Source organism: Macaca mulatta, chromosome 15 (genome assembly GCF_049350105.2).
Source record: "Macaca mulatta isolate MMU2019108-1 chromosome 15, T2T-MMU8v2.0, whole genome shotgun sequence".
Taxonomy (NCBI): domain Eukaryota; kingdom Metazoa; phylum Chordata; class Mammalia; order Primates; family Cercopithecidae; genus Macaca; species Macaca mulatta.
Genome location: NC_133420.1, coordinates 77,247,938 through 77,263,558, shown reverse-complemented (window position 1 = coordinate 77,263,558; position 15,621 = coordinate 77,247,938).

Here is a 15,621-nt window from a genome sequence, read left to right as displayed (position 1 = left end):
ACCACTTGATATTTGACAAAGCTGACATCATTCTACCATAAAGATACATTCACACAAGTGTTCATTGCAGCACTGAAGACAAGCAATGGGGAAAGGACTCCCCTTTCAATAAATGGTGCTGGAATAACTGGCAAACCATATGCAGAAGACAGAAGCTGGACCCCGACCTTACACCACACACCTTAAGTTCCTATAAGGAACTTAAATAAATTTACAAAACAAAACAAAACAAATAACGCCATTAAAAAGTGGGCAAAGAACATGAACAGACACTGCTCAAAAGAAGACATACATACAGACAAAAAATGCTCAACATCACCAGTTATTAGAGAAATGCAAATCAAAACCACAATGAGATACCATCTATATTAACCCATTCTCACACTGCTGTAAATAGCTACCTGAACTGGGTAATTTATAAAGAAAAGAGGTTTAATTGACTCACAGTTCCACATGGCTCAGGAGGCCTCAGGAAACTTACAATCATGGGGGAAGGTGAAGGAGAAGCAAGCACCTTCTTCATAAGGTGGCAGGAAGTGGGTTGCAGGGGGAGTGCCACACTTTTAAACCATCAGATCTTGTGAGAACGAACTCACTATCATGAGAACAGCATGGGGGAAATTCACCTCCATGATCCAATTGCTTCCCACAGAGTCCCTCTCCGGACATGAGGAAATTACAATTTGACATAAGATTTTGGTGGGGACACAGAACCAAACCATATCACCATCATAGACTAGTCAGAATGGCTACTAATAGAAAGCAAAAAAATAACAAGTGTTGTTAAGGTTGTAGGGAAAAGGGAACACGTATACACTGCTGGTGGAACTGTAAATTAGTTCATCCATTGTGGAAAGTAGTATAGCAATTCCTCAAATAACTCACAAAAAAATTACCATTCAACCCAGCAATCCCATTATCAGGTATATACCCAAAGGGATATGCATCATTCTACCACAGAGATACATGCACACAAATGTTCGTTGCAGCACTATTCACAATAGCAAAGATGGGAATCAACCTAAATGCCCATCAAAGGCAGAGTAGATAAAGAAAATGTGATACATATACACCATGTAATACTATGCAGACATAAAAAGGTATGAGATCATGTCCTTTACAGCAAAATAAATGGAGCTGGAGGTCATTATCCTAAGCAAACTAACACAGGATCAGAAAACCATAATACCACATGTTCTTACTTATAATTGGGAGCTAAATGTGAGAACACATGGATACTAGGAGGGGTACAACAGACACTGTTGCCTACTTGAGGGTGGAGAGTGGGAGGAGGGAGAGCATCAGAAAAAATACCTATTGGGTACTATGTTTATTGCCCAGTGATGAAATTTTCTGTACACCAAACCCTTCTAACACACAGTTCATCTATATAACAAATCTGCACATGTACCATTGAACCTAAAATAACTATTAAAATAAGTAAATAAATACTTTAAAAAATCATTAAGAATGTCAGAAAATTCCAGGATTGTATTATTCTGCTCTTGCACTGTTATAAATAAACACCTGTGACTGGGTAATTTATAAAGAAAAGAGGTTTAATTGGCTCACAATTCCACTGACTGTACAGAAAGCATGACAGCTTCTGGGGAGGCCTCAGGAAACTTTCAATCATGGCAGAAGGCAAAGGGCAAGCAGGCATGTCTTACATGGCTGGAGCAGGAGGGAGAGAGAGAAAGTAGAGGGGCTACACACTTACACAACCAGATCTCGTGTGAACTCTATCACAAGAACAGCACTAGAGGGATGGTGCTAAACCATTAGAAACCACCCGCACGATCCAATCACCAGACCCACAAGGACCCACCTCCAACACTGGGGATTGATTGAACTTGAGATTTGTTTAGGGACACAGATCCAAACTATATCAAGGATAGAGTGTAGAATATGACAAAATAATCTAACTGTATTACAAATGTGTGAAACAACCTCACTGCAAGTGGTGGTGAAAGAAGTGCAGACCTAAGAAACTTTTGGAAATTAGTGGAGTCTCTAATACTAAATGAAAAACTGTGTATAAACACCACACTCTTGTTTTTCACAGGGATATGGGTTAACAAGTCTAACACTTCTATAGACGTGTATTGGAATTGAGCAGTTAAGTAAATTATGGTAAATTGTGGATAGTGAGGCTGGTTTCTCTCTGCTGGAGTGAGAATTTATGCCTATTCAAAGGGAGGAAGCTAAAATAATCTCTGTGGTAATGGATTACAGTTGGATATATTAAGATTAAATCACATTTGGCTTAATGTAGATACACATGGCTACATATACATACACATGGCTACATATAGACACATATAGATAAGTGTGCATACATGATTAGTATACAAACATTTCCTTCCACTGACAAATGAGAAAGCCTAGAAGCAACAGTACCCCAGTAGTAACAAGCACATCTGGCATCCAGTTCATGGTTTGTAATAGCACTCTGCAATAAAGGGAAACAGGGCTTCTCAGAAAAATTGGTGTTTCTAGGACTAGGGCAGGAAATATACAAGATGAACCTGTAACATTTTGTAGTGCCAGAAAGTAAAGAAGTGCTAACAACAAAAACAAGCCCACAAAGATGGGGCTGTGTCAAAGAGATGTACTGAAAGAACCAAGAGCTCCTGACGCCAAATCTGGAACAGTCTGGGGAACCAAATAAAGCAGTATTGAATTGTAACACAAAGTATAAAATAGATAACCACGAGTCTACACTAATGCAAGTAAATAAGTGAATAAAAATAAATAAGTAAATAAATAAATAAATAAGTGGTGGCAAAGAAACAATCTTGCATGCAGAAAAAATCCAAATGATTTATGTAGATACTCCAGCCTAAAGGAAATAAAGCATAACTCCTCACTGTTACAGTTCAGGCCACACATAGTGACTTTCTTCCAAATAGTACAGTATGAAAAAGGGAAATAAAAGAGCAACTTGTGATGGAAAAGCCTGACATGCACAAATTACCTCAGCGGGGTGATCAGGGTCAACATAAACAGTAATAAATCATATCAACAGTATGTTCTCTTAATATATGATGAAAATCCCCCCCCCCTTTTTTTTAAGATGGAGTCTTGCTCTTGTCGCCCTGGCTGGAGTGCAATGGAGTGATTTCGGCTCACTGCAACCTCCCCTTCCTGGGTTCAAGCGATTCTCCTGACTCAGCCTCCCGAGTAGCTGGGATTACAGGTGCCTGCCACCATGCCCAGCTAATTTTTGTATTTTTAGTAGAGACAGGGTTTCACCATGTTGACCAGGCTGGTCTTGAACTCCTAACCTTGGGTGATCCACTCTCCTTGGCCCGCGAAAGTGCTGGGATTACAGGCGTGAGCCACCATGCCAGGCTGAAAATTACCCTTAACCTCTGTAGTCTTCTTCCCAAAAAAACCATTGTCCCATCTAATAATGAGAAAAACATCTAACAAATCCCAAAAGATAGATATTTAAAAAACATCTGACCCATTCTTCTCAAACTGTCAAGGTGACCAAAGCAAGGAACAACTGAAAAGCTGTCACAACCAAGAGGGGCCTGAGAAGACAAGATGATGAAATGTTATATGGTATTCTGGATGGGTTCTTGGTTTGCAAAGGGAATTTATGCAAAAACTAAGGAAATTTGATTAAAACATGGACTTTGGATTGTGGTAATGTATTGATATCGGTTCATTAATTGCAATAAATATACCTTGCTAATGTAATATGTTCATAAAGGGGAAACTAGGTACAGGGTTAATGAGAACTCACTAGACTATATTCTAATATTTCTATAAATCTAAAACTATTGTAAAAATCAAGTGTACTTTAAAAATATTACTGACTGTCTTGCTTCTGTTTTACTACCTTTTTTTTCTTTTTTTGAGTTAGGATCTCCGTCTCTCACCCAGGCTGGAGTGCAGTGGGGTGATCTTGGCTCACTGCAACCTCTGCCTCCCAGGTTCAAGCAATTCTCCCACCTCAGCCTCAGAGGTTTGAATAATACTTTGTTTCAATCATTCAGCTCAGATTAAAAACAACACCTAATTTCTTAATGTCAACTATTGCCTTGCCCTCTGTTATACCCTACCTTCTCCCATTCGCTATACTAACTGTCTAGTATGGTATTGAGTTGGGGATGTGCATCTGCCCAACTAATTTTTATACTTTTTGTAGAGATGGGGTTTTGCCATGTTGCCCAGGCTAGTCTTAAACTCCTGAGCTCAAGCAGTCTGCCCACCTTGGCCTCCCAAAGTGCTGAGATTACAAGTATGAGCCACATTGCCCAGCCATTTCCATTTACTTTTCTTTCCCATTGAGCCTGATTCTTAAAAACATCCAGTGGCAGTTTAGCTCCGGTGTCCTCGTTCAGCTCTGGAGGTTTGAATGATACTTCTTTGTTTTAATCATTCAGCTCAGATTAAAAACAACAACTAATTTCTTAATGTCAACTATTGGCTTGCCGTCTGTTATATTCTACCTTCTTCCATTCAGTATCCTAACTCTCTAGTATGGTATTGAGTTGGGGTTGTGCACACACAGGCAAACACACACTCATCCACATCCACATACATACACAGTGGTGTGCTGAAACTGTCTCAAACCAGCTAGTGAGATCCAATTGTTAAATTTTCAAGAACATGGCAAACCAGTTGTTAAGCACATCCATTATTAAAAATTACAAGATAAAGTTACAATTAAGTAAATCATATTAAAAACAAAGGTTATAAATAATATCATTACTCCCTATTTATTTTACTATTATCTATACTTTTGAGGTTATGTCTATTGTATTTCTATAATGGAAATACTGCATATTGGTGTGCTTCTTCTTGATTTTATATTTGGTGATGTCACCCTGATATAACATCATATCATTGATATGATATGAAATAGACCATGGGTGGAGTATTTCTACCATGGATATTGAAAAAACTTAAAATGGAGCTTGAGTTATTGTTTTTTTGATTGTCTACTTAAAAAAAATGAATGTGCTTAATAACTGGCCTTAAAATGATGGGGGGAAATGTTAACATGGTTAATACTGTAGGTTAAACTCTAAAATGTCTGTAGCTGTTACATTGTGAATACCACAAAATATTGAGGAATATTCTTTAAGTGTTTGAAAACAGTTTTAAACTCAGCAAAGAGGTTAACTGATATTGTTAACAAGACTCAACTTCAGACATTCAATTCTATTGTTATACTCTCATCTTACTCATCAATATAAATGAAATTGTCAATCGATATTTATTTCAGAATTACTTTCATTTGTTAATTGCAACCATAGGTTAACTAAAGATACAAGAGTTTGGCTAAATCGGTGAGAATATTCTATGATAATAAGTTCACCATACAGAATACAGAATATTGTATATTTTATTATTATTTGTAAATTGTGTATTACATATCCTTTATTTCAGTAACATTTATAATAAACATGTATATATTTATTTTTTGCAGTTTGTTATTAAACAGTTACTAGCAAATTGCTGTTTACACACATTCCTCATCAAAAACATAAATGAGAACATATGAGGTTATAAGTAGTAGGTACAATCTTAAAGAGACAAACCACAAGTATGGTTGATACTTCCACTAGACATCTTGTCAAGAGAATTATATTCCCAAATAAGTATCACCACAAATTTTGTTGAAACTAGACCTTTCCACAAGTTATGGGTTCCTATAAATCCATATTTTTACCAGAGTTTCTTCATCTAATTAGATTTTCAAATTGTAGTAAGAATAAGATTCAGAGAAATCAATTAGATGCAGCCTGGCCAATACGATGAAACCCCATCTCTACTAAAAATACAAAAATTAGCCAGTGTGGTGGCAGGTGCCTGTCATCCCAGCTACTCAGGAGGCTGAGGCAGAAGAATCGCTTGAACCCAGGAGGCGGAGGTTACAGTGAGCTGAGATCACACCACTGCACTCCAGCCTGGGCGACAGAGCAAGACTCCATCTCAAAAAAAAAAAAAAAAAAAAAAAAGAAAAGAAAAAGAAGAAAGAAAGCAACTAGGTATATTAATTAGGAATCTGCTATGAACTGAATTGTGTTCCCCCAAGATTTATATGTTGAAGCTCTAACCTCCAATGTGACAATATTTACAGATCAGGCCTTTAGAGGTAATTGAGGCTAAATGAGGTTGTAAGGGTGGGGCCCTAATCCAGTAGAACTGGAGTCTTTACAAGAAGAGGAAGACACACCAAGGGTGCATGTGCACAGAGAAAAGGCCATGTAAGGACATAGTGGAAAGTGGCCATCTGCAAGTCAATGAAAGAGGCCTCAGGAGAAACCAAACCTGTCAACATCAACATCTTGATCTTGTACTTCCAGCCTCCAGACAATGAAAAAACAACTATTGTTTAAGCCGCCCTCTCTGTGGTATACCATGTACCATGGTATTTGTAGGGAAGCCCTAGTAAACTAAAACAAAATCTTAGATTGTAAGTAATAGAAATCAACTCTAGGTAGATTATAGCAGAAAGAGGACAGAAATGCAGGTAAAAGTTACAGTTGGAAACTGCAGTGCTATAGGAAGTCCAAGATGTTCTCTTTTTCTGTATCTGTTCTCTGCTATATCCTGCTATCTATTTTATTCTGCACATCTTTATCCCACAGCTATACTGTCCAATATGATAGGCACAAGGAACATGGGGCTTTTTAGATTTAATGAAATTCAGTACTTCAGTCACATTAAAGACATTGCAAATATTAAATAGCTATAATATGGCTACTGCGTTGGACACTGTAAATATAGCACATCTCCATCATTGTAGATAGCTCTTTTGGACAGCACTGGATTATAGGATTACCAGAGATCAAGGTAAACTTCCCTTGAAGTTGAAGGTAAACTTCCATTTAACCATCAGGACACCTCAGCTGTATCACTCCCTTTAAAGGACTATATTTAGTTTTGAATTTATAGTTTTTTATCATTTTTCTTAGGGACTGATATCACCAGTGACCTCTAGGGAAAGAAGTAGTAGTGAGGAGAAACACTAATTTTATTTTGTATTGTTTGAACGTAAATACATCCATGTACAAACTGCATAATATTTTTTAAGGTATCGGAGTTTTGTATTGCTCATCATTGTATCCAAACACCCAGTATAGTACCTTAACAGGTAATGTTAGGAAGTCTAAGAGATGGACATACGGTTAATACTAAATCCTGTGATGGTGAGAAGATGCTCTGGTTATGCTTAATTCTTTCTACTTCAAGCTCAGCTAGGTCTGGGAATTGCTTGGGGAAACTGGAAGCCTGAACCAGAGGACTGCGTGTGTGTGTGTATGTGTATGTGTGTGTGTGTGTACTGGTAGGTAATAACTACTGTGTATCTGACACTATGGTAATTTATATTTTTATGTCTACTCTAAACAACAACACTACAAAGTAGTTACCCTTGTACCCATTTTATAAATGAGGAAAATAAGATTAACTCATTTATCCTGGTGTGTTCTTTTTTCTTTTCCTGTTAGTGCAATTTGACAGTTACACAATTGTTACTAAATAGAATGTGGCCAATTCTGGAGAAACTTCATCCTACCAGTGCTTATTTTATTATTTTATTAGATAATTCATCACTTGAATCAAAAACTGGTAGCAAATTGTATTTAGTACTAAGTAAATCTTCCTCCACACACTACCCTCAGGCAGCAGTCAATAACTTCTTGTGTGTCTTTACAGAAATATTTTATGTATATACAACACACATATGAATACTTCTAAAATTTAATTTGGAGTATTTTACATACTCCAAATCTTTCTTTTTTTCACCCAACAATATATCTTGAAAATCATTACATATTACTAGATCTGCTGAATTTCTTTTAATAGCTATATGTTATTTGTTGTAGGAAAGCCTCAAATTTTATTCAAATCCCTACTCATTTATGATTGTTGTTTCGTATCTTTTGTTATTACAAAGCTTCAGTGACCATTCTTATAAATGGGCCCTTTTGCACATGTGCAAATATATCTGCAGAATAAATCTCTAGAGCTGGAGTTGCTGAGTCAAATTTAAAGACAAAGGGTCTTTAAACTTTTCTTAGATATTGCTAATTTTTATCCATAGATATTATACAAATATACTTCCCCTCAGCAATGTTTATCCATACCCTTTTCAATACTAAGGGAACACTTTCTTGTACAAGAGAAAAACAAAGAAAGAAAAATCAATCTAATTTGCCTATAGGCACCTAAATATAGATATACATTTTTTTGCCTTGCCCAGAAGTTATGCGTTTCAATCAACCCTACCCTCACCATCCCCATTTCCTGGAATATTAATACTACTTTCCAGCTGAAACTGTGAGATCACGTTCTTTCTTTTCTATTTAATTCAATACTGGTCTACTTTACATATGACTGGGATGGAGATTATTCATTCTGCTCATCTGTGTATTATGCAAATTTCCCTCCAAGCAGATGGGCCTCTTGCAACCCTGAGTCACTTTCTGACCGCACTTTCTTGAAGTCTTTGGTCCTGTGGTAGTACCCAGTGGACAATCTCACTTTCCTGTGAGCTACTTACTTGGGGTATTTTCCTTAACAACATGAAATACATTCCATTTCTCTCCTTGCTCTTTACATCAATCTCATTTCAATGGTCCTTAAAAAACACTTTTTTGATTATTATTTAGCTTTGTAATACTTATTTCTTCAGTTTCCCATCTATAAAGTCTTTGATTTAGAGGTCAAATCTGTTTTGCTTTACTATTCCTATCTAAAGCTTGAAAGTATGGCAATTAATAAAAACATTCTACATGTTAAATTAGCTTTAACATTAGCTTTAAAAGAAGATAGCAGTTAATCAGTCTTGATGACTTAGAGGTTGACAAGTAGAAGGATCCTAAAATTTACTTCCTGGGCTGCTAACTTCAAATCTCGTCTGTATCAATAGTTTTCTCACTTAAGTCATGAACATCAAAAATTATTTTATTAAATGATTTATAATTGGGAGAGTAATATTTCTCTTTCTCCCCACCTCCAATTATGAGAAAATACTTATCCCTAGCTTTTTCTAGGTAGAGCTATTCAATTTTTTGTTTTTTTAGATGGAATTTCACTCTTGTTACCTAGGCTGGAGTGCATTACTGCAATATCTGCTCATTGCAACCTCCACCTCCCAGGTTCAAGCGAGTCTCTGGAGTAGCTGCGATTACAGGCAAGTGACACCACTCCCGGCTAATTTTTGTGTTTTTAGTAGGAATGGGGTTTCACCATGTTAGTCAGGCTGGTCTCGAACTCCTGACCTCATGTGATCCACCCGCCTCTGCCTTACAAAGTGCTGGGATTACAGGCGTGCACCACTGCACCCAGCCCAATTTGCTTTTTAAATCTTTTTGGCACTCTTTACCAAATCATGAAGACTCGTCTTAGTTAGGGGAACAGGAGGGATTTGGTCTGTTAATAAATTTTTCTCCATGCCATGGGGAAGACTCTCTCAGAAGGCAGCATCTAGAACAGAACATTGAAAAGTTTATGAACAACACCAGTACTTACTACTTTTGTTTTATCTTCCCTTTGAGATAGATGTTTAGTCCTTTGCTGTTATTACCTAGCACAGTACCTGGCACACAGTAGGTGGCCACTGATTATTTCTTGAATGAAGTAAGGAATGAGAATATTACTTACAGAGTTAGAGCTCTGCACATTACTTCCTTCCAGATTTTATGTATCTTTTTTTTTAGTAATGAGTGCAAACAGACTTTGGGGCAGCTACATTATCCTTCTGAATGGAGACAGGGATTTGGCAATGCTTATTTTCAATTTCTTCAGAAATGCCTTAAAGATATTAATGGAAGTAACAACTTAAATAATCTCAAATGGTAATCCATAGACAGAAAATGTAACAGCTACGTCCTCTGATCTGTTCTTTGGCTTCTATTCCCTAGAGAAAAAGTTCTCTAAGACCAAACAGTCTATAGATAGAATTGTAGCAACAGTCAATTACTATTTTTGAGAGATATTTGAGAGACAGTTGAGAATTCGGAAAACTACTGAAATGTAAGACAACTAACTCAAAGAAAAGTTCTAATAGTGGAAAAGGGAAATGATGATGTATTCATTTATTTTGTTCTGTTTTTTCCAATTTCAAAGGGTAGAAAGTGCTGCCCATTTAATTAATTAACTAATTAATTAATTTTTCCATAAGTTATTGGGGTACAGGTGGTATTTGGTTACATGAGTAAGTTCTGTATCGGTGATTTGTGAGATTTTGGTGCACCCTTCACCTGAGCAGGATACACTGCAACATATTTGTAGTCTTTTATCCCTCACCCCTCGCTGTCTTCCCCCTAAGTCTCCAAAGTCCATGGTATCATTATTACGCCTTTGCATCCTCATAGCTTAGCTCCCACATATCAGTGAGAACATATGATGCTTGGTTTTCCATTCCTGAGTTACTTCACTTAGAATAATAGTCTCTATTCTCATCCAGGCCACTGCAAATGCTGTCAATTCATTCCTTTTTATGGCTGTGTAGTATTCCATTATATATATACCACAGTTTCTTTATCCACTCATTGATTGATGGGCTTTTGGGTTGGTTCCACGATTTTGCTATTGTGAATTGTGCTGCTATAAACATGCATGTGCAAGTATCTTTTCCAAATAATGACTCCTTTTCCTTTGGGTAGAAACCTAGTAGTGGGATTGCTGGATCAAACGGTAGTTCTACTGTTAGTTCTTTAAGGAATCTCCACAGTTTTCCACAGTGGCTGTACTAGTTTATATTCCCACCAGTGGTGTAAAGGTGTTCCCTGCTCACCACACCCACACCAACGTCTACTGTTTTTTGAATTTTTTATTATGGCCATTCTTGCAGGAGTATCGCATTGTGATTTTGATTTGCATTTCTCTGATCATTAGTGATGTTGAGCATTTTGTGGGTCACTTGTATATCTTCTTTTGAGAATTGTCTTTTCATGTCCTTAGCCCACTTTTTAATGGAATTGTTTTTTTTTTTACAGATTTGTTTGAGTTCATTGTAGATTCTGGATATTAGTCCCTTGTCAGATGCATAGATTGTGAAGGTTTTCTCCCACTCTGAGGGTTGTCTGTTTACTCTGCCTACTGTTCCTTTCGCTGTGGAAAAACTCTTTAGTTTAATTATGTCCCAGCTATTTACCTTTGATTTTAATGCATTTGCAATTTGGTTCTTGGTCATGAAATCCTTGTCTAGTCAATGTCTAGAAGGATTTTTCCTATATTATCATCTAGAATTTTTGTAGTTTCAGGTCATAGGTTTATGTCCTTAATCCATCATGAGTTGACTTTTGTATAAGGTGAGAGATGAGGATCCAGTTTCATCCTCCTACACGTGGCTAGCCAATTATCCCAACATCATTTGTTTAAAATGGTGTCCTTTCCCCATTTTATATTTTTGTTTGCTGTGTCAAAGATCAGTTGGCTGTAAGTATTTGGGTTTATTTCTGAGTTCTCTATTCTGTTCCATCAGTCTATGTGCCTATTTTTATACTAGTACCATGCTGTTTTGGTGACTATGCCTTTATAGTAAAGTTTGAAATCAGTAAGCATGATGCCTCCACATTTGTTCTTTTTGCTTAGTCTTACTTTGGCTATGTGGGCTCTTTTTTGGTTTTATATGAATTTTAGAATTGTTTTTTCTAATTCCGTGAAGAATGATGGTGGTATTTTGATGGGGATTGCATTGAATTTGTAGATTGTTTTTGGTGGTATGGTCATTTTCCCAATATTGATTCTACTCATCCATGAGCATGGGATATGTTTCAATTTGTATGTTGTCTATGATTTCTTTCAGCAGTGTTTTGTAGTTTTTCTTGTAGAGGTCTTTTGACTCCTTGGTAAGGCATATTCCTAAGTACTTGATTTTATTTTATTTTATTTTATTTTATTTATTTATTTATTTATTTATTTTAGCTGCTATTGTAAAAGGGGTTAAGTTCTTGATTTGATTTTCTGCTTCGTTGCTGTTTGTGTATAGAAGAGCTACTGATTTGTGTACATTAATCTTGTATCCACAAACTTTGCTGAATTATTTTATCAATTCTAGTAGCTTTCTGCAGGAGTCCTTAAGGTTTTCAAGGTAAACAATCATCGTCAGCAAACAGTGACAGTTTGACTTCCTTTTTACCGATTTGGATACCCTTTATTTTTCTCTCTTGTCTGATTGCTCTGGCCAGGACTTTCAGTCCTAGCCAGTTGAAGAGGAGTGGTGAGAGTGGGCATCCTTGTTCCAGTTCTCAGAGGGAATGTTTTCAACTTTTCCCATTCAGTATTATGTTGGCTGTGGCTTTTCATAGATGGCTTTTATTACATTAAGGTATGTCCCTTGTATGCCAATTTTGCTGAGAGTTTTAATCATAACGGGATGCTGAATTTTGTCAAATGCTTTTTCTGCATCTATTGAGATGATCATTTGATTTTTCGTTTTTAATTCTGTTTTCGTGGTGTATCACATTTATTGACTGGTATATGTTAAACCATTCCTACATTCCTGGTGTGAAACCCACTTGATCATGTCATGGTGGATTTTTTTTTTTTTTTGATGTGTTGTTGGATTCTGTTAGCTAGTATTTTGTTAAGGATTTTAGCATCAATGTTCAACAAGGATATCAATCTGTAGTTTTTAAATGTGCTTTTCTGGACCGGCACCGTGGCTAACGCCTGTAATCCCAACACTTTGGGAGGTCGAAGAGGGCGGACCACTTGAGGTCAGGAGTTCGAGATCAGCCTGGCCAAAATGGTGAAAATCCGTCTCTACTAAAAATACAAAAACTAGCCAGGTGTTGTCGCGGGCGCCTGTAATCCCAGCTGCTCAGGAGGCTGAGGCAGGAGAATCGCTTGAACGCAGGAGGCGGAGGTTGCAGTGAGCCGAGATCGCGCCACTGCACTACAGCTTTGGCGACAGAGAAAGACTCTGTCTCAAAAAAAAAAAAAAAAAAAAAGGTTCTTTTCTGCTATTTCCTGAACTTGATTACGTAAATAAGGCACGTGAGATCTGGAAGGAGGTGGAGGTGAAGTGAAGACCCTCCCACCTGGCCGCATCCAGAGTACCTGGGTGTAGGGCACTGGCGTGGGCCCCAGGGAGGATCCCAGCGAGTTTTGGTGCTGGAGGCCCGGCCAAGGGAAGGGCTGCTCTCCCGTCCCGCGGGCTCCGAGGTCGCCGCACCCCGGGCGCGCCTGGACCTCGCCAACCTCCTGGCGCGCGCCCCAAAGGAAGCTTTTACAGGTTTCGGTCGGCAGAGCCTTTTATTCCCCCTCTGCTCCACAGCCCAGGCGCTCAGTCGGTTGGTTCGGAGGTTTCTTTAGTCCGTGGTTATGGAAAGCCCTCGCCTCCAAACTGCAGTCCCGCATTCAATTCTGCAGCCTCAGGGCCTGGAACAGCCATGCTTAGAACCCATCCTTCTTTCCTGCTCCATCCACCCTTTCCCTCTGGTTTCTGTTTTTTTTCACTGGAGAAAGCCCACCCGAGTCTCTCAGCCTGCTTCGGAGGTTACTGCGGCCTCCTCCACCGGTAGTTCTGGGACCTGGGTCTAGTCCTCAGTTCCGGAGCAGGTCCTTCCCTGGAGTCGTCAGGCCCAGTACGCGTGTGCTCGGTGTGCTCGGGAAACGCGTGGCAGCTTTAACAGCAGATCTCCATAAAAAGGTCCCGGAGATAGGCTCTTCCTGGCCTGAGGTCCAGCGCCTCAAAGCGGACGCCTTTGCGCTCCCCGAGGTGCTCACACCACAGCGGAGCCTGCTGGCGAGTGGAGCGTAGGACTGCGAATCAGCAATCGCCCGAGAAGCGGCGAGGGGGAGGGGAATGTCTTCGAACCGGTTATCCCTCCCACCCCCAGCAGAAGTCGGGGAAATGGGGGTGGAAGGGGGAAAAAAGGGAGAGAACAGGAGTGGGGTTGAGGAAGGGTAAGGAGGACGGCGAGCTTCCTACAGTTGCGGGGGGAGGTGGAGAAATTTTTCAGGGGGACAGCTGAGTGGTAGAGCTAGCGAGCTTCAGAGAAATGTTGACAGACGGATGCCCAGAAAGTGAGGATGCCGGGCATGGGCACTGAGTACCAGACACAGGAGATATATGGAGGCAGGAAATTGGCACATCAGAAGCATTTGACCTTCCTGCCCTAAAACACAAATTGAACAACAACAAAAGATAATAGCGAAAGTGGCACAGTAGTGAGCTCATAGGGCCCATTCCTATACAGAAACACAGAAAAATAAGCAAAAGCTGCCAGAATTGACTTCGTGGGAACTCAGGGAAACAGTAAGAAACTTTACAGCAACCAAGGGAGTGCTGAACCCAGACAAACGTAATTGAAACACAATGATAGGGAAGAGGGGCAGGGAAGTGTTGGGTAGACAAAGACGGGTCCCTGGTAAGGGCCCTCCCCTGGGCCTATGCCCACTGGACCTAGGTGAGGACAGGCACTCCTTCCTTCATGCCCAAATGTTGCATATCCCAAGACCACCCTGTCCCGCCACGCTCCCATCCTTTGCCTATGAAAACCCTGAGACCCTAGCAGGCAGACACACAAGCGGCAGTACGTCCAGAGGAACTCATCGGAGGAACTGGACGTGGAGCTGGGCACCCCAGCGGCAGGGAGCACGCCAGTGGAAGAGCACACCGACAGCCCATAGGAGTCGGTCTGTTATCATAGTATAATAATATTATAAAATTATTATAATACAATAAAATATAAAAATATAAATAATAATTAATGTAATAAATAGAAATAAAATAATAATTACATATTTGTATTTATATGAGAACACTATGAATAAATTTAAGCCAAAAAAACAACTCGATGTTCATCACTGGATGAGTAGATGAGCAATTTCCAGTATATTCATGCAATGGAATATGATTCAGCCATAAAATGAAATGAAGTACTGATACATGCTGCTGCAGGAATGAACTCCTCAAACACTACACTTGGTGAAAGAAGCCAGACACGGAAGGTCACATATTGTATGATCCCATTTATAAGAAATATTCAGAATAGAGACAAAAGGAGATTTGTAGTTGCCAGGGGCTGGAGGCAAGAAGGGTTTAACAGGTATGCTTAACGCGGCCTCCTATGCAGTTGACGAAAATGTTTCGGGCTACATAAGTGATGGTTGCATAACATTGTTCTAAATGCCACTGAATTCTACTCTTTAAAAGTTTTAGTTTTATGTTATGTGGCATGTACCTAAAAAAAAAAAAAAAAAAAAATAGAGGCGCGGTGCTCCAGCCTGGGATGAGGCAGCGTGGACAGGAGCATCTCCCAACCCCAGTGAAGTCTGAGCTGCGTGCCTGCAACAATCCCACTGTGGCAGAGAACCGCAGAGTTCCTTCCGGTTTGGCGGCAGTCATTCGCAACCTCACATCCCTCTGGAACCGGGGAGCCAAGTCGGATTCCGAGACTGTGGGCCAGGTTTAGCCGGATTCAGTTACCTGGCTGAGGCCTAGTGAGCAAAATATCCCAGACCTCGCGTGATTTGGAACCGGAAGTCGGATAAATACGGATCTCCAGATGTGCTAGTCTACCGATATGAGGTCGCCCTAGAGTTTCTATTCACCATTTTAACAGCATTTCATCCATCTTGAGACACGCTTTTTGATATTTTATCATCTCAAGATAGTGTTGGATGTCTAACAGCAGCGTT